A 23,152-nucleotide genomic window follows, 5' to 3' on the forward strand; every position below is an offset into this window, starting at 1 on the left:
ACTAAAGCTGAAGGCTGCCGAGACTCCAATTGCACACACAGCCAAAGCTTTCTTATAATGAATCTTTAAAAATTCTGCCTGTGGGTAGAAACTATACACCCGGACACATCACATACAATTAGGATGATGCCAGAGATGGGAGCTGGTCCAGGCCTTGGTGGATGGGTGGGATGAATGGGGGGCTTGTGGACAGAGAATGTGGGGGGAAGGATGCTTTCCGGGGGTGTGTCTAGAGCTTTTGTGCACGATGGTGGTAGGAAATATGGCTATAATCACTCCATCCTGAGCTCACCTACCCCCCTACCCACCTCTGGCCCCTTGATCTCCTTCCAGCTAGTGACCCACTTCTTTGTTCCCCTTTCCCACAGAATCCCCAGAAGGAGGTGATGGTACTCACTCACTCCTTCCCACCCCATCTCTCTTGAACCCGCTACCAACAGGCTCTCCTCCCTGAGATTTCTCTCGTCACCAGCGCCACTGCCTATACAGGTCCCATCCACTCCTAACTGACCTGTCAGTGCCATCAACATTTCCGTTTCTCCCTCCCTGTTTTGTTTCATTCCTTCTTTTTAATGGAAAATTTCAAACTGATACACAAATATGGAAAATGAGAACATGAACTCCCATCTACCCAGATTCAACAACGATCAATCTGGCAGTTTCTGTTTATGAATATTTAGAGTGCACAAGCCAGTCTCCCATTCTCCATTACACACGTGTGCATACACAGCACACACACATACACACACACAATTATTTTTAAATAGGCCACAAACCATTCCCTCCTTAGGACTTCCCTGGGGGTCTAGTGGTTAAGACTCTGCTTCCACTGCAGGGGACGTGGTTCGATTCCTAAACTACTCCCTGCTTGTTGAACCCTTTCTGCCCTTGGTTTCCAGGCCATCGTAGTCTCTTCGTTTGCTTTCCTTCGACCTTCCTGATCCCTCTTTTACCTTCTCAACCTCTACATGTGATGGTGACCCAGGCTCAGCCCACCGGCCTCCGTATAGCGATCTCTATAAGAGATGGCTCCCACTGTCTGAACACTAGTGCCATCTACACACAAGCAACTTCCATATTTATTGCTAGCCTGACCTCTTGTCAATTCTAGGCTCAGATATCCAACTGACAAACTGACGTCTTCATGTGGCTATCTGATAGTCACCTCAGACTTATATACCCCAGACGGAACTTTCCTCCTCCTGTCAACTCCTGTTCCCACCTGCTTCTCATGGAGCCCAGTTCACGGCCGCTGTTTTTCTAGTTGCTTCAGAATCATCCTGGATTCTTTTCTTTCTCTGACACTTCACATCCAATCCACCAGCAGATGCTAGCACTAGTTTCTTAACTGTAGTTAGAATTTAATGATGTCTCCTATCTTTGGGAGACATGGATGGTTCAGTGGTAAAGAATCTGCCTGCCAATGGGTTGGGAAGGACCTCTGGGGGAGGGCATGACTAGGCATTCCAGTATTATTGCCTGGGAAATGCCATGGACAGAGGAGCCTGGCAGGTTATAGCCCATGGTGTTGCAAAGAATCGGACACAGCAACTGAACACTGCCACCCTCCCTAAACCTCTCATCTCTTGCCTGGATGATTGCAGTAGCCTCCTAACTGGCCACTTAGTTTTCGCTCTTGCTCATCCCCTCCCCTATCCAGTCTCCCCACAGCTGTCTGTAGTATTTTTTAGAACATGTCGCTTTACTACTCATAGCTTTCCAGTGTCTTCTACCTCATTCGGGATTAAATCCTAAATGCACACTGTCATCCTCCAGGCCTATATAACCTGACCCTGAGGCCTCACTCTCTCGTGTCTTCTCGTCCTCCTTGTTCACTCTGCTCATCCATTCTGCCCCCTCTGCTGTTTCTCCAATTTGCCAAGCATGCTCTGAATTTAAGGACTTGGAACTTTCTTTTCCCTCCACCTGAAGTGCCCTTCCCCTCTGTGTCTGTAAGGCTCATGCTCGCTCGCTTCATTCAAGTCTTTACAGACAAATGCTGCCTCATTCAGCAGGCCTTCCTGACGATCCCATCTAAAATGCCTCTCCTGGACTTCCCTGGTGGTCCATTGGTTAAGACTGCACGCTTCCAATGCAAGGAGTGTGGGTTCAATCCCTGGTTGGGGAACTAAGATCCCATGTGCCTCATGGGGTGCCCCAAAAATAAAAAATAAGAAAATGCCTCTACCATCACCATGTACCTCCTTACTTGAATTAGTATTTTTTACCAGCAGTTATATCAATAACCTCAGATATGCAGATGACACCACCCTTATGGCAGAAAGTGAAGAGGAACTAAAAAGCTTCTTGATGAAAGTGAAAGTGGAGAGTGAAAAAGTTGGCTTAAAGCTCAACATTCAGAAAACGAAGATCATGGCATCTGGTCCCATCACTTCATGGGAAATAGATGGGGAAACAGTGGAAACAGTGTCAGACTTTATTTTTTTGGGCTCCAAAATCACTGCAGATGGTGGTTACAGCCATGAAATTAAAAGACGCTTACTCCTTGAAAGGAAAGCTATGATCAACCTAGATAGCATATTCAAAAGCAGAGACATTACTTTGCCGACTAAGGTCCGTCTAGTCAAGGCTATGGTTTTTCCTGTGGTCATGTATGGAGTGAGAGTTGGACTGTGAAGAAGGCTGAGTGCTGAAGAATTGATGCTTTTGAACTGTGGTGTTGGAGAAGACTCATGAGAGTCCCTTGGACTGCAAGGAGATCCAACCAGTCCATTCTGAAGGAGATCAGCCCTGGAATTTCTTTGGAAGGAATGATTCTAAAGCTGAAACTCCAGTACTTTGGCCACCTCATGTGAAGAGTTGACTCATTGGAAAAGACTCTGATGCTGGGAGAGATTGGGGGTAGGAGGAGAAGGGGATGACAGAGGATGAGATGGCTGGATGGCATCACTGACTCGATGGACGTGAATCTGAGTGAACTCCGGGAGTTGGTGATGGACAAGCAGGCCTGGCATGCTGCGATTCATGGGGTCACAAAGAGTCGGACGCCACTGAACTGAACTGAACCAGCAGTTATGATCTAACATATATGTTTGCTTGTCCAGTACCTCGGCCAGTCTGGCACAAAGTATAGGAGTTCAGTAAATATTTCTAGGATCTATAAATAAATTCAGGTTACATAGATAGGCTGGGGACAGATTATGAAGGGATTTGAAAGTCAAGCTAAGAAGTTAAGATAAATTCAATCAACAGTAAAGAGCTATTGAAAGCTTTTAAACAAGAAAGTTTAAAAAACATTTAAAAAATAAGCAAGTGAGTTTTATGCTGAAATAAGCTGGTAATAATCTGCCAAAAGTGGCAGAAGACAGAAAAAGCAAGATGGTAGGCCAGTTGGGAGGCTACTCTGGTAATCCAGGTGAGGTAAAGAACGCAGAATAGGGTGGCATCTACCGAAATCAAGGAGATGGATGTGACAGGCATTCAAGAGGGAGATCGTCAGGATTCAGCAATAGTTGAGAAGTCAAGTTTACCCTCAAGGGCTCGAGCCTAGTGGGGGGATAGTGGTGCCCTTAACAAAAGCAAGGCAGTGAGAAGGAAGAGCTGAGTTGGACCTGGAATGCAGAAGAAGCCTCTAGGCATGATGAGCGGGAGGTGCTGTTCGGAGATTTAGATGGAATTGTCCAAAGAGAAGGCAGAAATGTAGAACTGGAACTTGAACAAGCAGACCACTAGCAAGAATTTAAATTCATCCACACAGTAGTAATGGTAGAAACAGTGGAGTAGAAGGCTTGGAGTACTGGAGGGTCAGAGCCCCCTGTGTTAGTGGGTAGAAGAAACAAGAATGTACAGCGCACAGGAGCCGAGAGAGAGAGAGATGTTTCATTTTGTTTTTCCTTTGCCAAAAATATTTTTACTGAGCATTCAAAGGTGAAAAATGCTAAAAGCCAAAGTAGTAGCCTTGGCTTTTTAATGTGATTACAAATACTGCTTCTTTGAAACCTGGCCCTACTCCATTTAGCCCAGTCTGTGTGTGTGTGTGTGTGTGCACATTTGTGTGTGTTTTCTTGGAGCCTTCAGGGCTCTACAAGGAAGGCATGACAACCCACTCCAGTATCCTTGCCTGGAGAATCCCATGGACAGAGGAGCCACACTCAAGTCTCCTTAACAAGTCACGCAAAACCTCCTGGTCCTGGCCTGGGAGAGAAATGTTTCTTGCTGGAAGAGGCAGAAGATAGTTCTGATTGCTCCAGGAAAGTCGTAAAGAGTCAAAGACTGAGAAAAAGTCCTTGAATTGTGTTTCCAGGTGACCTTCAGAAGGATGATGCTGATGGCTGGGATCAAGAAAAAAGCAAGAGAAAATAGGAGGAAATGGAGGTGGGGAGGTTGGAGGTTAATCTGTGTCAACAGATGGGCTTCCCTAGTAGCCCAGCTGGTAAAGAATCTGCCTGCAATGTGGGAAACCTGGGTTCGATCCCTGGGATGGGAAGATCTCCTGGAGAAGGGAACAGTTACCCACTCCAGTATTCTGGCCTGGAGGATCCTCATGGACAAAGGAACCTGGAGGGCTACCGTCCATGGGGTCAGAAAGAGTCAGACACAACTGAGCAACTTGAACTCTATGTCAACAGATAAATTACCATTCCAAGGGGTCGTGGTTACACAGGGTGCGTTCAGTTTGTGATACGTCTAGTGGGCTCAAGCATCTGACATACATAAAGACAGACACTTATTGCCACACGCTAAAGCCCTCCCAGGAGCCCCTTTTGATTAGTTAGCCACAGTGGCTGTGTGCTTGGTAACACCGTGGGCTCTCTGTCCAGGCTGAGCAGTCATGCTGCATAGCTGGTCTCTCCCAGTCTCCATAGTAAAGCATCGTACATCACAGTCCTTGATGCTGATCATTGTGCTTTTGCCTGTAGGAGCCCAGAGGCAACTCTCATCTGAAGGCTATAGTCCAGGCCCCACCTGGTCATCCTGGGGGCCAAGAGGGTCCACACTGCTATAGCACACTTAGAACCACTCCCCCCCGCAGCTACACAGCAGGGTGTCTTGAAACAGTGGTTGGGAAGCTCTCACCATGACTGATGATCTATTGTGATAGTCTTTATTTTAGGTACAAGGAGATTGCTTTAAAAATACACATGCATTCTGTACATTAGGACTTCTCATAATTTGGAAATAATTGATTTAAAAATAATCCTATTGGATTCAAAGTTCATTTGTTTTATCATAAGAGATTGCAGCAAGAAACCACAAGATATTTATACATAGAACTGAAAAGAGAAAACACTATTTGGTTCTTTAAATATAATTTCAGCAGTTGACATTTTGAAAGGTACCCAGAAAATGGTTATAATTTTTTAATTTCTAACATATGCAGTTTCTCATTGATAGGGACTCCCAAAAAAGTTGAAGAGATTACCATTAAAAAGTTTTGATCAGGATTTGAGGACAGCATTTGTAGTGTAAAAACCGATATAAAAAAGTCATGTCCGTGGAAGAAATTTCCTATTTCTCGTTTAACATTTTGAAAAGATTTTATTTTGAAGTTTAATACAAATCTCCATTTTCCCTGGGACTTTGTGTTTTACTTTTCTTTAAATCACAATTTCATAATATAAAAAATATAATAGACTTTTTTCCCCAAGACCCATAAAGGCACCCTAAATCTGTAGTTTACCCCAGGGTGTCCTTCAAAGACTGTTATTTTCTGAGTTTGCCATGATGGGAAAAGAGCTAAGGAGTGTTGTTCTGATGGCCCAGGGTTAGAGATTAACAAGGTAAAAACAGAAGGTTAAAAGGGTGAAGAATTTTACCCCAGACTGGGTAGGAAATCAAGTAAAAGTCAGAAGGCATTGATAGCCTGGGAAATGACAAAGAGGAAAGGGACTAAATTCCAGGATTGTGGAGAGCTGGCTCCAAAAAGCTAAGAAAGAAGGGAACTGGGAATGACAGGGCACTGTTTTCCATATCTCTTACTCTGTATTTCCTTTGCTGCCTCATCCCACTATCAGGACTTTTTCTATTATACAGTAACAGAAAACCAAACTTACCTATGTTAGGTAACTGAAGTCTCCAAAGCATGCTTGACTTCAGGAGTGGCTTGATCTAGGAACTTCCCATCACTCAACTCCTGGCACCGCTGGGCTTCATATGGCAGCCTATGGCTTCCCAAGAATCACATCTTAGCTCACATCCATCATAAAGAACAAATATCTCTCTACCAACAGTCCCAGCCAAAGTTTTGTTACATCCCATTTAATCTGGTTGGTCATTTGCTCATTTCTGAGCTGGTCTCCGTGGCCAGGGAGTGTAACGCCCTCTTTTGGCTGGTGCCCATCACTGTAGTTGAGAATGGAACCAACTTTCCCAATATTTTTCTTTCCTCACTTTTATTTTTATTGTTGTTATTATTTGGCAGTTACCTGAGCTTTGCTTATTCCGTAGAGATAGCTCAAATGTTAACTAACTGGTTAGTTAGGCAAGGGTGCTGACCAATCAGATCAGCTCTGCAGCAGCATACCTGAGGCTCCCTGCCAAGCCTCAGATGTTAACCCTCCGTGGTTGCTAGGTTTGGGTGAGGTCTGGGGATTCCAACCCACTCCAGTATTTTTGCCTGGAGAATTCCATGGACACAGGAGGCTGGTGGGCCTACAGTGCATGGAGTCATAGAGTCGGACATGACTGAGTGACTAACACCTGGGGATTCCAAGCAAGAGGTAGGATAGCTGGGAGGGGAAAGACGCTTGCAGGGGGTAGTTAGGGAAGTGGCTATTTCCCAACTAGTATTCAAGTAGTATTAGCTTTCAGTATTTACAGGTGGTGTTACCATACCTTGAATATTGGCATTGCTTGTATTCCAACTATTTCTGTATGTGTTTAATCCTTTCCACTGCCATAGATAGACCATCCTTCTAAAGGCTGGGGAGAGAACTTGTCTCTGAATCTCCTGTAGCACCCAGCAAGGTACATTTATCCATTCATTTATTCACTCAACAAGCTTTTCTTGAGCCCAACAAATAGTAGGTCCTGAATAATTTCATTTGAATGAATGCAATGGTCTCCTTTAAAAGGGTTGCATAGGAAGTATTACATTTGGGGAAAGATCACATTTCATATAAGGAGAATTTGAGGAAACTGAGTTTATGATAATAAGCACAATCAACTTTCCTAGGAACAGTAACAGAGGTTTTCCCAAAGCTTGTCCTGGTTACAAATATATTACCCCAGATATATTGTTGATGGCATCCACTGGAGGGGGCTGGTGGTGGGATGAGCAGGGCTGGAGGGAGCCCATGGAGGTGTGGGCAGAAAGGAAGACACTGCCCTGGGGTGAGGACCCAGATGCTGTTCAGTTCAGTTCAGTTCAGTTCAGTACAGTCGCTCAGTCGTGTCTGACTCTTTGCGACCACATGAATCGCAGCACACCAGGCCTCCCTGTTCACATGGCAGGAAAAAAGCAATGACATGCAGGAGGCTGGCTGGATGACATCTGACTAGTGGGAAGTGACTACCTGGACTCTGAACACTTCCTGAGATCTTCCTAGGAAAAAAGCAAGAGCCTGAATGTGAGCGGGAAGTTGCCTTCAAACATATCTGGTCCCATTTTAGAAATAAGCAAAGTGAGACCCGAAGTCCAACGTTCCTTTAACAAGGTTGCACAGTTGGCTCCCTGACTTCTTAATTCCCAGCTCACTTGGCATTTCTCCCCATGGAGATAAAAACAGGCATGAAAGAAAGTTGATTCCAATTAGGCAGACGATGTGACCTTTCACAAAGCCTATACATAGCCCAGAGGTGACTGTCCTTTACCCTCTTCTCATCCTGGAGCTTAAGCAACCTGGGGTACCCGTGTGCCTGTAGGCAGCTTTGATGCACACATCCGCCTCCAAGGCTTAGCTGTTCATCCAAGGTCAAGCAAAGACCGCAGGCACCGCTGACAGGAGTTGCGTAACCCACACGCACACATCTACTTACAAAAGTTTGATTTTGATTGCCATAGAAGGCAAAACATCTTAAAATGAAGTTGAGCTATCTTTGGGTAGAATGCAAAACCGCCCATGGGTATATCACATCAGAAACGATGTGTGATTTCTTCCAGTCCTTCAACTCAAAAAAGATTAACAGATTTAACTAATGCGTTCTAAAAATAAATAAATAAATGAAATCTGCTTTCAGCTTGAAACCAAGTATGGAAGTTTCAGGGTCTCTTTTGTGGGGGGGTGGGGAGGGGGAGCATTCAGAGGATGGTGAGGTGAAGGACAGTGAGGAAAAAAATTTTTTTTTCAGTATAAAGACTAAGTTATAATGAGACTATTTTAGCTCTGAGCATTTTCTGCTGGGAATAACAAGATTTACTAAAGGTCACAGAAACAAGGTTGGCTTGGAAAAAATTATGAATGGTGGTTAGATCATCACACATATGCCCGAGGAGATTTCTTCTTTTGAGTTGAGAAGCAATATTCCTTTTCTAAACCTGCCATTTAAATAATAAAACAAGTCAAACCAAGAGCTGACCTGACTCAGGACCCAGACTTGGAGGCGTAACATCTGCCTTGGGAGGTAACCACCTAAGGATGCAAACCCCAGCGGGGGGCTTGGACCCAAGTGGGCAGTTTCAAGGCTCCCCCACCAGTCCCCAGGTTCCCGAGCCTCCAGCAGAGGAGGTGGCCCTGTTGTCTGTGTCTCGCAATGTCACTCTGGTAGCCAGTGACATGTCAGCTCCCCCTTCTTTGGGACCACAGCTGAGCTTTATTACATAACAGGGTTTTCTGTATAGAAGCGAAATGTCCTTCACAGGTCATCCACTATAAAAATAGACAAATTACTAAATTAATTTTGTTGTATAAGTACCCCCTTACCCCCACCCTTTGGAGTGAAAGTTTATTCTTTTAGTTCTCTTTTGTCTTTTTTGAAAAGAGATTTAATGTGTTACTGTGGTGCAGAAAATCAATGCTTCGAAATCAATGGTAATTTTTCAGGCTGTTTAAAATTATTCACATGACTGGCTAAGCCTGCTGCTGATAGAAAAACAGAGTTTTGTTGCAGAGGAAATCTTCAAGTTTGAAACATCACCACTGTGTGTTTTGGTGTGACTTTCTTCTTAGGACTTGAATATCTATTTCACGGCAGTAAATGATTCAGTTCAGGCAGTGGCCCTTTAATCCTTTATGTGCTGGAGGCTCTGGTGTAGGTAAATCTGAACTAGAGGTCCACTTGGCCCTGAGAAGCTTACAAAAATGACTGTGTATAGTGAGGACATGGAGAAAAGGAACCCTCGTGCACTGTTGGTGGGAATGTAAACCGGTGCCCCGGCGTGGTGGGAAACAGTATGGAGTTTCCTCAAAAAAACTAAAAATAAAAAAAACCGTATGATCCAGTAATTTCACTCCTGGGCATATATCCGAAAATGACAAAAAATAAGTAGAAAAGATATATGCATGCCAATGCCAATGTGCACAGAAGCACTATTTACAGTAGCCAAGACATGGAAGCAACCTAAGTGTCTATTAACAGATGAATGGATAAAGAAGATGTGGTGTCTATATACAATGGAACACTACGCAGCCATAAAAAGGAATGAAATGCTGCCGTTTGCAGCACCGTGAATGGATTTGGAGGGTATTATGCGATGTGAAATAAGCTAGCAGAGAAAGACAAATACTGTGTGTTCTCACTTACATGCGGCATCTTAAAGCTAACTAGCGAACGTTACAAAAAAGTAACAGACTCACAGATGCAGAGAACTCTTGGTTACCAGTGGAGAGAGAGAAGGAGGGTAGGGAATTCAGAGGTACCCACTACTATGTATAAAATAAATCAATTATAAAGATATAACATAGGGAATATAGCCAATAGTTTATAACAAGTATAAATGGAATACATCCTTTAACAATTGTGTACCACTGTGTAGTACATTTGAAACTCATAGACTATTATAAATCAGCTCTACCTTAATAAGGAAGATAACAAATTTTATTTAAAAAGTGAAGGTGTCTTAGGGTTGAAGGCTGGGGTAGGGGGTAGACAGCTTCTATATATTGCACAGTTGAGTGATGACGCAGGCAGAAGAAGCGTGAGCCATGAGGATACACATTGCTGTGGAGGTCTAAGAGAGGCTGAGGGTCTCTGGGTTGGCTTTGGGAAGCTGCTGCCTGGTGGAAAGGCCATAATCTAGAGTGAACGCTGATGAGAAGTTTCTAGTGAGTTTTGGGCTTCCCAGGTAGAGAATCCTCCTGCCAATGCAGGAGACACGGGTTCGCTCCCTGGGTTGGGAAGATCCCCTGGAGAAGGAAATGGCAACCCATTCCAGTATTCTTACCTGGAGAATCCCATGGACAGAGGATCTGGCAGGCTACAGTCCATGGGGGTCATAAAGGAGTTGGACACAATTTGGTGGCTAAACAACAACAAAACCCACATCTAACCCATGATTGAACCCTGACAGCAGCTGTGGGAAATTGTTATTATCACTCCCATTGCTCAGGGGAGTAGACTCAGAGAAACTGAGTGACTTGTCCAAGGTCATGTGATCCAGAGGAGGTCTAGCTGGGACATGACCCATCATTCTTTTTTCCCACGTGACCTTGTGGTGGCATTCAGTGTGGTGATGTGCTCTGGTCACTTCAGATTTCACTGGTGAACCAAGTTGCATTTTAGGGGGACTCATGACTGCATGAGCGAAGGCATGTGGCCAGAGAACCTGATTTCCACAAATTCAGGGCCAGCCTTACAGCCATAGTGAAAGTGAAAGTGTTAGCCACTGTCACAGCTGACACTTTGCAACCCCAGGGACTCTGTCCATGGAGCCGTAGATGGGCCTTAAAAAACAAAAGACCCAATTCTTCTTCTGGAACTTGCCCCGCAGTTGAGAAGACAAGGTGCCCAATAGGAAGTCCCTGGAAAATGATTTGTGGCAACACGTTAAGAGTATTGATTTACATCTGCCACCAACTCCAGTAGTCCTGGAGGGAAGCAGGGCCTTCCCCTGAGAGGCCAGAGTCCTGTTGATGCTATAGCAAACCTCAGTCCCAAGTACCAGTGCCGAGCAGATGGCGGGACCTTGTCCTGTCTGTCTACATGGTGGCTCCTCAGTCCTGGGCAGCCGTCAGACAGGGATCCACTCCCAGGACCTCCTCCTCCACTCTGACGTGGGCCCACCATCATACCCATCAAGAGGCGGTCATTTCTAGGACCCTGCTCACCCATTTGGTGCCTTTGTGGGCGTTAGGAAGACTCCCTCCTGGGACCTCTCTGGCAGTCCCAGCTAAGACTCCGTGCTTCCGATGTTGGGGGCGTGAGTTCAGTATCTAGTTGGAGAACTAAGATCTTACATGTCGCATGGCATGCCAAAATGAAATAAAATACTTTAAATTTTTTGATTTATTTTTAATCTATTGGCAATACAGTAAGGTATGTGAAATCTTAATTTCCTGACCAGGTATTGAACCAGCACCCCCTGCTTTGGAAGCACAGAGTTTTAGCCACTGGCCCACCAGGGAAGTCCTTAAATAAAATATTTAAAAAAGAAAAGAAAAGAAAAGAAAAACTGCCTCCCTGTAGAGTTTGCAAAGCCTAGAGTGCATTGGCTCTCAGCATCTCTCTCACTCCGGCAGGCCACCAACTGCTCACCAACAGGGTGGCCTGGTTCCCCCCTTCTCAGCTCTCCCTGGAGTCAGCCAATACCCTGGAAAGCAGCTCGCTGTTTTAGCTACCCTGGGAGAAATGAGAAAACCCAGCCCTTCCACATCCCAGCTAGGAATTTGGATTGGACTGTGATTCCTAAAACCTCCAGTTCTGGTGACCACCCTGAAGAGTGCATCTGGAGTGTTGGGGAAGGAAAAGGTGGCAACCAAACAGATGGAGACCAGGAGCCAGCCCCCAGCCACCTCCAGAAACATTTCAGCAGCACCAAATCACAGCGCAGCCGGTGGGCAATAAATCACACCCGGGTGAATGAACCTGCAAGAAATCCGTCACCAACACTGTCACTAAACATACCCTTGATGCACGTTGCTCACATAAATTATCAGAAGCAGACGAGACATCCAAGAAAACATCAGCGATGCGCTCCAGCTCAGACAGTCTCTGGAGGCAACTGGGACTATGAGTTCTGGAGAAAACCAGTTCCTTCTAGCCTGCTCCCTGGAGACCACCTTCCTCCTTCATGCCCCAGGAATATATTACTTGATCTGCAGAAACATTCCTGAGAAGTCAATAATTTGAATTTTAATAAAACCAATCACTTATAATGTGTTTATAACATTTTCAGAGAGAACTCAATATTTAGCCAGTTTCAGTGAAGAATATTCTCCTTGAAGGGATTTTTTTCAACTCCTAAGCCAGGAACTTAACCTGGAGTCTATAAATGAGATCCAAAGATCCCTGGTTTCCAGGGAAATTATAGGAAAAATTACAGCAAAATTTGTGTATAGGTACATTTTTTCTGGAACGAGAGTTCAGAGATTCTAACTAATACTCAAAGAGTTCTACAATCCCAAAAGCTTAAGGACAGAAGCAGTCTGGGGACAAGTTTGGGGTATTTGTGCATACCTGTCCCAGCGGTCATGTAACTGTCCCTTACCTGGGTGACTGACACAAAATATCCTCCCTTATGCTTGGCACCTAACAAGTTGTCAGACCTGTTTGTGTGTATTTGTAAAGATGACAGAGAAACAATCCTGGATACAAAGCTGATTCTGTCTCCTGTTTCCAAATGGGAGAGCAACCCATACACATCACTTAGGGTTATACCACTCAGCACCCCTCTTGGATGTGGAGGTGATGCGTCTGTCACTACACAGTTACAGCATGGCTGGTTTAAAACTGCTGTCCTGGAACCAGCCAGTGGTGTGGTCTTCCTAGAGGACATAGTCCAGGATCGCCCTGTGCTGAAGAGCCTGTTTAGACTCCAGCTTGGCTAATCCTGTTGCAGGGCTGCAGCCCCTTTTCTCCCCGCTTTTACCCTCCCTTTTGCTTCTTCCGTGCAAGGAATAGCATATTCAGCAAGGCGGAAGGCAGCCCGTGATTGGCATCTTTGCTGGGCGTTGTTGTTGAGTTTGTGTGGACTGCTAGACTTTGGCATCACACTGGCTCCTAAAGGAGTATTAACTGGGCAACAAATGTTGAGGCTGATATTGTGATGGCTGTCATGTAGAAAATGAGGGAGGAGGGTGATTTATTTATAGGCATCCAAATGATTCCTCACTGGGACTTCAGGGTTATTGTTCTTTTGCCTTCCAGGCCAAGTGCTTGTTCCTGAGCTTTGTCCATTGAGTCACCACCCCAAGGAGCTAGGGGATGTGAGGGGCGGAGCCAAAGGCTCCAGGAGCCCCCAGGGTTGCGGGACTCTATTCTTAGCACACGAAAAATGGAGGCTCCTTCATTTTCCTTGATTCTAAGGGGTATTGGGCCAGGCCTGGCCTCCAACACCCAACTGTGAAGGTTGGGTTGAGTCCGTGACAGCATCCTGCACCTGGAAGATTTCCATTGCTGTCCCTTCCCGTCCATCCCAAGAGGGACAGACAAGATGAGCCTGACACGCTGGCTACGTCTGCAGTGACTTGTGAGGAAGCACTTGGTCCTCTCCACCTGCCCCTGACCCCCTTCTACATGATTCAGATGCCGCCCAGAAGACTATAACCAATGTCTAGTGACCCAGAAACTCAGAGAGCAGTCTTGATGGAGCTAACCAGGCTCCGCTGGTATCTTCCAGACAACCCCCCAACACAAAGCCTTTCCCTTACCAACGCTCAGGCTATGGTGTTTTGTGATGATGTCAGAGATTTAAAAATGTCAAAGAGATACAGGCTGTAAATGTCACCACAGTGATTTTGTCATTTTGCAGAGAAAAGAAAGCCAGCTTCAGGGCCACCCCTTTCAGAATAGACCAAGCTGCAGGCCCCAGCCCCCTCCTTTCACAACCCCTTCCTACCACACCCCCATCCTATTCATATTCCGATCTTCCACACATTTGAAAAGATGTTATTTCAAATGTTCCTACCAAAGAGAATATCTTCCTCGGGCTTTCAGAGCCTGCCGTCAAAGGACTTAATCTGCATTGGGGGCCGGTGGCTGCAGATGTGAGTGATGGAGGCGACAAAATCATACACAATGTGGCAGAGCTGGAGGGGAGGGGAGCCAGGAAGGCGGGCTCTGGCTTCAGCTTCAAAGCCACCCGGGCAGCCAGGGGGGTCCAGTCAGGGGGGCCGGTTGGTCCTAGGTGTCTCAGCCCCTGAGGGGGGAAGATCCCACACTCCTGACCCTGGGCAGGGCCCTGGCCCTGTCCCACCCAGCTTTCCAGAGCAGTGCATGTACCTGCGGAGGGGGGCGGTGGCAAGAGGGTCATTGTGGCAATGGCAATAAGACCAGATACAAGAGCTTGCTCAGGCTTTGCTAATTCAGGGCTCAAGGTCAATCAAGCAAGATTAAGACAAAGGTTTCCCTTGCATGCAGGGGGTGGGAGTCGGTTTGCTGGCAAAATAATCAAATAACAAGAATTGATGGAGAAATTTAAAAAATAATCTGAGAACACTAACTCAGTCATTCTTTTGAGAGTATTTGCTGATGATCTACTGTGTGTTAGTTGATGAGGGTAGCAGCACATCCCTGTTCTAAGAAGGGTGGCAGACACATGAACAAGCAAACATCTTGCTGAGTGCTTAAACACCACAGGGGGAGAGTCTGGGGTGTTGAGGAGGCTGGTGGAGCAGGGTGGTTACATCGGACTTGGGGAGTGGGGAATCCTGGCATCTCCCCAGGGGATGCTGAGTTGAAACCTCAGACCTGAAAGCTGTAAAGAGGTGATTTGGAAAAATCATGCTTGGCTGAAACCTGGGAAATGAATGGTACTATCAAGAAAGGAGGTGGGGAGACCTTGGAAAGACACGGTGGCCCTTTCCACCTCCTACCTCCCCAACCACCCCCTCAGCCCCTGGCAGCATTGAGGTCAGAAGAGGCCTGTGTTTCTGGGTCGGTGGGTGCGGGGCTCCTGATGAGGGGAGCCTGCTGGGTGGGATGACTGTGAAGGGAAGACAATGGCTGTAACCCAGGACTGGGCTTCTTAGAAAGGGCTGAAAGGGTAGGCAGGGAACAGAACTTGAGTTTAGCGATGGGCTAATTCAAGATGCTTCTGTAATACAGAGAGGAGGGTCTGGCTGGACATGGGGAGGGGAGCCTAGAGGAGGAGGCGGGGCTGGAGATGAGGTCTGGGAGGTCCTCCCCCGAGTGGCTGTAGCCTGAAGATTACAGACTTTCCTAAGTATTGTATTGGCCAAAAATTTCATTTGTTTTTTTTTCTGTAGGCTGCACAGAAAAACCCGAACGAACTTTTTGGTCAACACAATATTTTGGCAGCATCCTTTCCTGTCAAGAATTTGGTGCTAATTACAGATACCAGCAGGCCTCATTTACATATTAACAACTAAATGTACTAATTACAAATGAGCTTTATCTATTCATTAAAACAAGCCCAGGAGGCTTTTTCACCTAGAAAGTCTATGATAGCATTCAGTTAAATTCCCATGTGAGCACCTGGAAAAAAACGCCAGCAGCATATGTTCTATGCCCTTGCAGCAATCAGACTGGCCGAGCAGAGGCTTCAGTGGATTTAAAACCAAAGAGAGGATTCCATTCTGTAGCCTCAGAAAGCCAAGGCATGCATGTGGCTAAGAGTAGTTTCCAGTGTACTTACAGGGGAAATCCAAAATTGTTCTAGTTTTTAAAAAAGTTTTGTGTAGCTTCTTCTACTGGAGAAAGCATCCCGTAATCGTCTCAAGAGGCCCTCTGAAGGCAAAGGGATTTTTCAGGTGGAGAATGAATGAGAAGCCCCTACATGCCACCTGGGCAGCCGCCTAGAGAGCAGCATCTCCCATCCTAGCAGGAGAGGGAGAGTCCAGAAGGAAAGAGAGCTTGGCAGAAAGGGTCCCACAGAAGGCTTGTTTTGCTGGAAGGTATTAAGGAAACTGGTGTTCAGCCAAAGAGGCTGGGATGAATCAGTGATTTAATAATACACGCGTGCTCAGTTGTGTCCGACTCTTTGTGACCCCCTGGACTGTGGCCCACCAGGCCCCTCTGTCCATGGGATTCTCCAGGCAAGAGTACTGGAGCAGATAACCATTTCCTACTCTAGGGGATCTTCATGACCCAGGGATCAAACCTGCCTCTCTTACACCTCCTGCATTGGCACGTGAATTCTCTAGTTAACGGGAAAACCAAGCCAACTGGCCATGACTAACTCCAGGAAAACCAAAGGCGAAACAAAAGAAAACGTTCTAGTTTACAAAGTGGTTCAGCTGTCCTGGAAACACTGAACTAGTCACTCATTTAGCTAAAAACGTGACATCACTATATTGAGGAAATGGAGAGGAGTCAGATTATGTGTTTGGGAGGGATGGTGTTACCGACCAGGGTTCTTGGTCTCCTTAATCAACAGATAAAGAGGCCAGACATGAAATTCAGGCAAGGCTTTTTGGGGGCCCTGTTGCAGCACGAGGTGGGGTGGGGGATTACTCCCTTACACGGGGTGAGGATAAGGGTGTGTCCAGGGGTTGGGCTGGATGGGTGGCTTAGGTGGTTTGCCCACCCCTTTGGTGGTGGTGTGTGCAGAGCCATGTGCAATACCCTGTTCTTGCTCCAGGCTCTTCAGAAGTAGCAGTTGGGTGTTTTTGGTCTCTTTGTATCTTTTTGTCCATAATTTACCCCAACTGTGCATGCCCATGCAAGCAGTTATTTTCTATCCCTTACAGTTTCTTTGTATTTTGTTGCTCAAGGACATGTTTGTCCAGGTGCACACACTGCCTCAAAAGGTCCCAGGTCCCAGGCTGCCTCAGGGGCACAACCTTCCACAAAGAATCTAAAACTGAAGAAAATGAAAAAATGGACTTCCCTGGTAGTCCAGTGGCCAAGACACCACACTCCCGATGCAGGGGGCCTGGGTTCAATCACTGGTCGGGGAACTAAATGTCGCATACTCTGCAACTAAGACCCAACGCAGTCAAATAAAATAAATATTAAAAAAGAAAGAAAAAGCATTCTGTGTATGCTGCCTGCAAACAGGAGGAGGAGAGCAGAAGAGGGAGGAACTGTATTTGTTGTATATGAGGAGCGAGAGCTGGAGGGAGGCAGAGGGGGTGGGACACTGTTTTCTGTCACACACCTCGTGTCCATGTTTGGCTTTCCTAATCTATGGAGATGTGCCACTTTGATTAAAAGTAAAACTACATTTTAAAAGACTCCAGATCACATGAAGATGAGGCTGTTTTGCTCCCATTGCTAAGGAAAGGCATGAACAGCAACAAAAAGCATTGCCTCGAGTCTTCTCAGTTCTGCGAAGCAGAGATGTGTCAGCGGCTGTGAGCGCAGAGGCCCCGGTGGGCATCCTGGGAGGGAGGTGGCGGCGTTGGCAGGTCTGAAAGGCAATCCATCTGTGGCGCTCGCTGGGCTCAACATATTGTGGGGCTTCCCATTGCCTTCTTGAGAAAACCCCGATTCTGGTCCAGACCTTGCCTTCTCCTGAGGCCTTTGCTGACCCCTCCTTCCGTGGGCTCCCAGCGCAGCCTGTGTCCATCTCTCCCCATTAACTAGAACCCCCTCTCCTCCTCTTCATGGGCCCCTCTTGGCAGGAGCTGTGTCCTATACAAGTTGCACAAAAGAATTCGACCCCTCCGGGAGCCCTCTAAAAGCTGAGCACAAATCCTCCAGCGTCTTCCCTTCTCTCCCTCTGCCCAGTTCCTTTCAACACCCAGGCCCCTGTCCTCACCAGAAGCTCACTAACCCTCTGCCCTGCCCTCCCCCGCAGGAAAGAGAGAAACCCAGGGACTGATGGAGAGTCAGAGGCATCTCAAAGAGGATGGAGGGAAAGTTGAAATTGGGTTTGGTCACAAGTTTCGAGCCCAGACACCAGCCTAGAGTGGACTCTGAAGGCCTGGCTGTGCAGCCCCTGCTCAGGAGTCTCTCATGTCGCAGGCCCTTGTGGTCCCCGAGCCCTTTCAGGAAGGGCCTTACATCTCACCCATCAGCATCTCAGTCCAAGGGACAAGCCAGAGATGAATTCTGTCCCTCACCCCCAGCCCTGCCTGCAGCACTTGGGGAAAGCTTTGTCTTTCCCTTCGTCTGGCCTAGAGGGCCCATGTATGGGGTGGAGTCCCCCTCTCCTCGCAGTGGGAACACCCACCCCGACCCTATCTCTCAGTTTCCCGACGGGGACCAAGCCTTCGGAAGGGCAGTCTCTCCAAGATGGAAGAAATCATTAGCAGAAAGGAGCCTAGAGGCTGTATGAGCACCGGAATAAATACAGTGATGGCAAATGATTTCTGAACCTCGACTTTGTGCCAGTCAAACGCCTTGCACACATCATCTCATTATCCTATCCACACACCGTGAAATCGAGAACATCATTGCCTGGCACTTAGCAGCCATGGGCCGAGGCTCAGAGAGAACTCACTTGACATGTGAAGAGAGGTCACCCCAGGACTGTCTGACCTCAAAGATTCCAAACGTTTAACTTGGATGTTGTATTCCCATGGCCCAGGTTAACAAAGGAACAGAGATGTAGGGGAGAGAAAAGAGGTGATGACATGGTTCTGTTTTGTGTTTGTTTTTGTTTTTTTCTGTTTAAGGTTGAGGGAAGCTCAATACATTTTGAAGAATGAAATTGTAAGGGAAATCTAGCTTTTGATTGGAGTGTCTCCTGCCAGCATCCCTACCCCTTCATTCCTCCCAAACCCACAACCAGCAGCCCGATACTCCAGGGGTTTTGGGGTCACTTTTTCTTCTTTGGTTGCAAAATGAAATCAACTGTAAACAAGCAAGCACTTTAAATAATGCTCCCTGAAGTGTGCCCTTAATCTGCATGCCGTCTAGACTTTTTAATGCCCCTGCAGGAGCACGTGGATCTTATCAGTATCTACATCTTTGACAAGCCATAAGCCCACACTGATCTGGGCTGATGGCTCCCGGTGCCTTCCACAGCTAGCTAGTAATTTCAGATGTTGTGGGAGGGAGTTCTTGGTGGAAGAATCACACTTTCAATCCAAAATTAAAGCTCAATTTGGTCTAATTGTCCTTGATTTTATCAGTTGCATAAAATGGCTGATTCTGTATGCAAAAATAAATAAATAGCCACGCAGCTTCGAAATCCCTTCTTCTTGGGGCTAGAGCCCATCAAGTTCATTGCTGTCTCTCCTGCTATTTTCATCCACCAAACAGTGCTGATCTTTCTCTATCCTTTTCTATTTTCTCTCCCTTCCCTGCACTCCCCACCAGCCCTTACCAAAAAAGAAAAGCCTAGTGTCTCTCAGTGTATGTCTATCTTCTCTGTCTGTGTCTTGTATAATTTTAGAACGGAAGTTCCTTAAGAGCAAGAATAGTTCCTTCATGAGATGATGACAACCAGAAATCTGGCAATGCCTATTTAAATGGTAAATTGAAATTAAGAAAATAATAAAAGTGGCCATTTATTTCTCTAGCAACAATTTGTTTGCAAAAAATCCAGCAATAGAGACCATATTTGGGGCCTTGCAATAAAGAGACAGAGAAACTCTGTCCCAGGCCTCTGGGGGGAGAATGCCTTCCAAGAAGATCCAGAGATTTACCCTCTAGGCTGTGAGGGCAGCGGAAGGTGCCCAGCCCCAGGGGCCAACAGTCCTGGGTTCCAGCCTACCTTTGCCTCCAAGGCCCCATGATAAGTGAAGGGCCATGGTACGGTCTGAGCTATATTCCAATGGCGGCCTCCGTAATCTAGGGAAGGAGGAAAGAGGTTGGCAGTGATCCAGAAGCAGTGGCAGGAGAGACAAGAGGAACTGAGGACTCTGAAAGAAATTTGAGAGGCTGAGTCAACAGGGCCTGGTGACAGGTGGGTGTGAGGTGAACAGGGTCTTGACAGATGCTCTCATCCCTGCCTTGAGGACCCAGGAGGGTGTGCAGGAGGTCAATTGAGGTGGCAGTGGGCATCGGCAAGAAACCTACAAAGGACAAATGCCTGAGAGAGTGTAGAGAAAAGGGAACCTTCCTACACTATCAGGGGGAGTTCAAATTAGTACAGGTGGAAAACAGGGTGGAGTTTCCTCAAAAAGACTAAAAACAGAGCTACCATCTGACCCAGCAATCCTACTCCTGTGCACATATCAGGAGAAAACCATAACCTGAAAAGACACATGACCCCAAAGTTCATTGCAGCACTGTTTCCAATAGCCAGGACATGGCAGCAACGATGGAGGAATGCATAAAGAAGATGCAGTACATATACGCGATGGAATATTACTCAGCCATAAACAATGAAACAATGCCATTTGCAGCAACATGAATGGACTGTCACACTAAATGAAGTGTAAGTCAGACAGAGAAAGACAAATATATGATATTGCTTACATGTGCAATCTAAAAAAAAGGGCATAAATGGACTTATTTACAAAAGAAAAGTCAAGTCACAGATATAGAAAACAAACCATGGTTATTGGAGGGGTAAGGAGGAGGGATAAATTGGGAAACTGGGATTGACAATTACACATTACTATATATAAAATAAGTAACTAACAAGGACCTACTGTATAGCATAGGGAACTCTACTCAGTATTCTCTAGTGACCTATATGGGAAAGGAATCTTAAAAAAAAAAAAAGGTGTGGATATATGTATATGTATAACTGGTTCAGTCTGCTGTACACCTAAAACTAACACAACATGGTAAGTCAACTATACTCCAGTAAAAATTAAAACAAAAGATCATAGCAGGAGTAGAAGATGTCAGATTCTGTGTATTGGCTCCGCTAGAGTTACCTTTCATACAGATTTTAAAACATGCCCACCAATTCTTGAACAGTATTCCCATCTTGAATATAGACTTGCTGGTGTGACTAACTTCTAATGAATACAGCACTGTAGAGGTCAGTCCGATTCAGCTTCTCGCCTGGCCTCCACAGGCTGCATGCCTGCCTCCTAGGACTATTTGGGAGAAACGTCCTCCGCTGACAAAATGCTTTTCCACACCATCCCATATAGTAGCCACCAGCCACACATAGCTACTGGGTAGCTGACAAGTGGGTAGCAGGACTGAAATATGAAATTAAAAACAAAAGTGTGTTCCAATTTTTTTTCTATTGAAGTATTGTTGATGTACAATGTTTCAAGTATATAGCAAAGTGATTCAGTTATATATGTGTATATATATATTCTTTTTCAGATTATTTGAAACACAGAATGTTAAGTTTAATTACTTTAAATGAGAATGTCCAGAGCTGGTGGCTGGTGGCTCCCATGGGTGGAGCTGGATGAGGCAGGCAGGGCTATAGCTGAGTGGATTGTTCTGTTTTCAGTCTGGGGTCTCCATGGGACCCAGAAAGGGTTAAGAGCATGATCTCTGCTCTGAGGATCTGTGGAAGAACATACTACCCACCCTTTAAAAGAACATGTCAGGGCCGGAGGAAGCTCAGACAGCATCTGGCCCAGTCACTTCTTTGCAGAGGAGGAAGCCGGGCCCAGCAGTGGGGTGCTGGGAGCATGGAAGGGCAGGCAAGGAAGTTTCACAGGGAAGATTGGCCCCATCCCCACCATCCAGCAGATGCTGGAAAGAGGGAAGGAGTTAAGATAAGAGCGTAAGATTGGAGAACTAATGGAAAGAGGCGGAAGGAAAAGGAAGTGCACGGGAGCCTCCCCAGAAGACCCCGCAGGACACATTGGTCAGCCTCTTGGGAACGCGAGGCCACCTCACCTACCAGCTCATAACCTGGAGGAAGTCTGAAAGGAGAGCTGACCTGAAGCCCAAAGGGCTTCCTGGTGAGCCGGGGTGAGGACAACGGGCCCTGCCCAGAGCTCCTGCCATCCAGCTCTTTCCGGCAGGGCTCCGATCCCATCAGGGGTCCTGCTGGCTGATGCCTCAGAACCACTGACCTCGGGTTGGGGGCCTGGAAACAGACCTCAGATCCCAGTCTGGCTCCCATCCCCTGGGAAGCCCAGCAGGTTGCCAGCGTGTGAGAAGAGAGCAAAGATGCTGCTCTGCCTGACACGCGGTTCTGTCACTGGAGTTCTGTCCTTGCTGGGGACTGGGAGAGATGCTGCAGGGCCAGGACACAGAATTTACTTCTATTCTGATGAATTACTTTTGAAGTAAGAATAGGGATAGTTGGTTGATGTTGGCTTTGAAACTGAATAGCTCTGTGTCTTTAATCAGCTGAGGGCCTTTTCCTATCACTATCTTCCTTTCTTGGGAGAGACCATGCTCTTGCCAAGGAAGAGACACAGATGTCAGTGTGGGCAAGGGTGCTCCAAGCCCAGTTGTCACTTGTGCATCATGTCCAGGGCTAGGGAGGAACCAGATTTTCCTATAGGATACTGGAAACAGAAAAGCTCGTAGATCTGACCCACCCCACTCACTGGACAGGGCCGGTGGAGCTTGGCAATGGAGCCTGCTGTGGCTCTCTTTTTACTTCATCCACCCATCCACCCATCCATCTACTCACCTACCCAACCACCCATCCATGCACTCATCCATCCATCCATCTACCACCCACCCAGCTATCAAATCTGTCCACTCATCCATCCACCCATCCACTCACCCACCCATCCATTCATTCACGCATGCATTCATCCATCCACACACCCAGCTATCCATCTGCTCAGTCATTCACCTACCTATCTACCCATCCAGATGTGTAGGTACCATCTATCTGCCCTTTTTGAGTAAAAAGCCCCCAGTACCCTGAGTCCAAGCCTTTACCCATGGGGATGTAATCACCAAACATCACACTAAAGTTCATTTTGCAGCTTATGCACGCCAATTATATTTCTTTCACTGCTGAGTGTGTGTGTCCTTTTAAGCTTACTGCCTAACCCTCAGGAAAACATTCTAAGGCCAGGAAGATGGAAGAAGGGAAGGGGAGAGGCACCGGAGTGTGTGGGAGGAGCTGAACCCCTCCTAGGGTAACTAAAACAGGAAGTGCGCCCACATATTTTGCACAGTTTAGACTCCTTTGGGATCTGGCTCAGAAAAGGGCCATTTTCTGCCCTTCCACTCTGAGCTGGAGCAGGCAGAGGGTGAAGGGGCACATGTGTGAGCGGCAGTCACCCTAAGCCTCACCCCGCCCGGGCGCAGACGTGGGTGGAGCCTGGGGAACAGGGAAGCAGGTGGGTGTTCTCTGCCAGCTTTCCCTCTCACCAGGCGCTGAGACTGGTTCTCACGTTCCTGAGAAAGTTCGTCA

The sequence above is a fragment of the Ovis aries genome, chromosome 8, assembly GCF_016772045.2.
Source record: "Ovis aries strain OAR_USU_Benz2616 breed Rambouillet chromosome 8, ARS-UI_Ramb_v3.0, whole genome shotgun sequence".
In the NCBI taxonomy this organism is placed as follows: domain Eukaryota; kingdom Metazoa; phylum Chordata; class Mammalia; order Artiodactyla; family Bovidae; genus Ovis; species Ovis aries.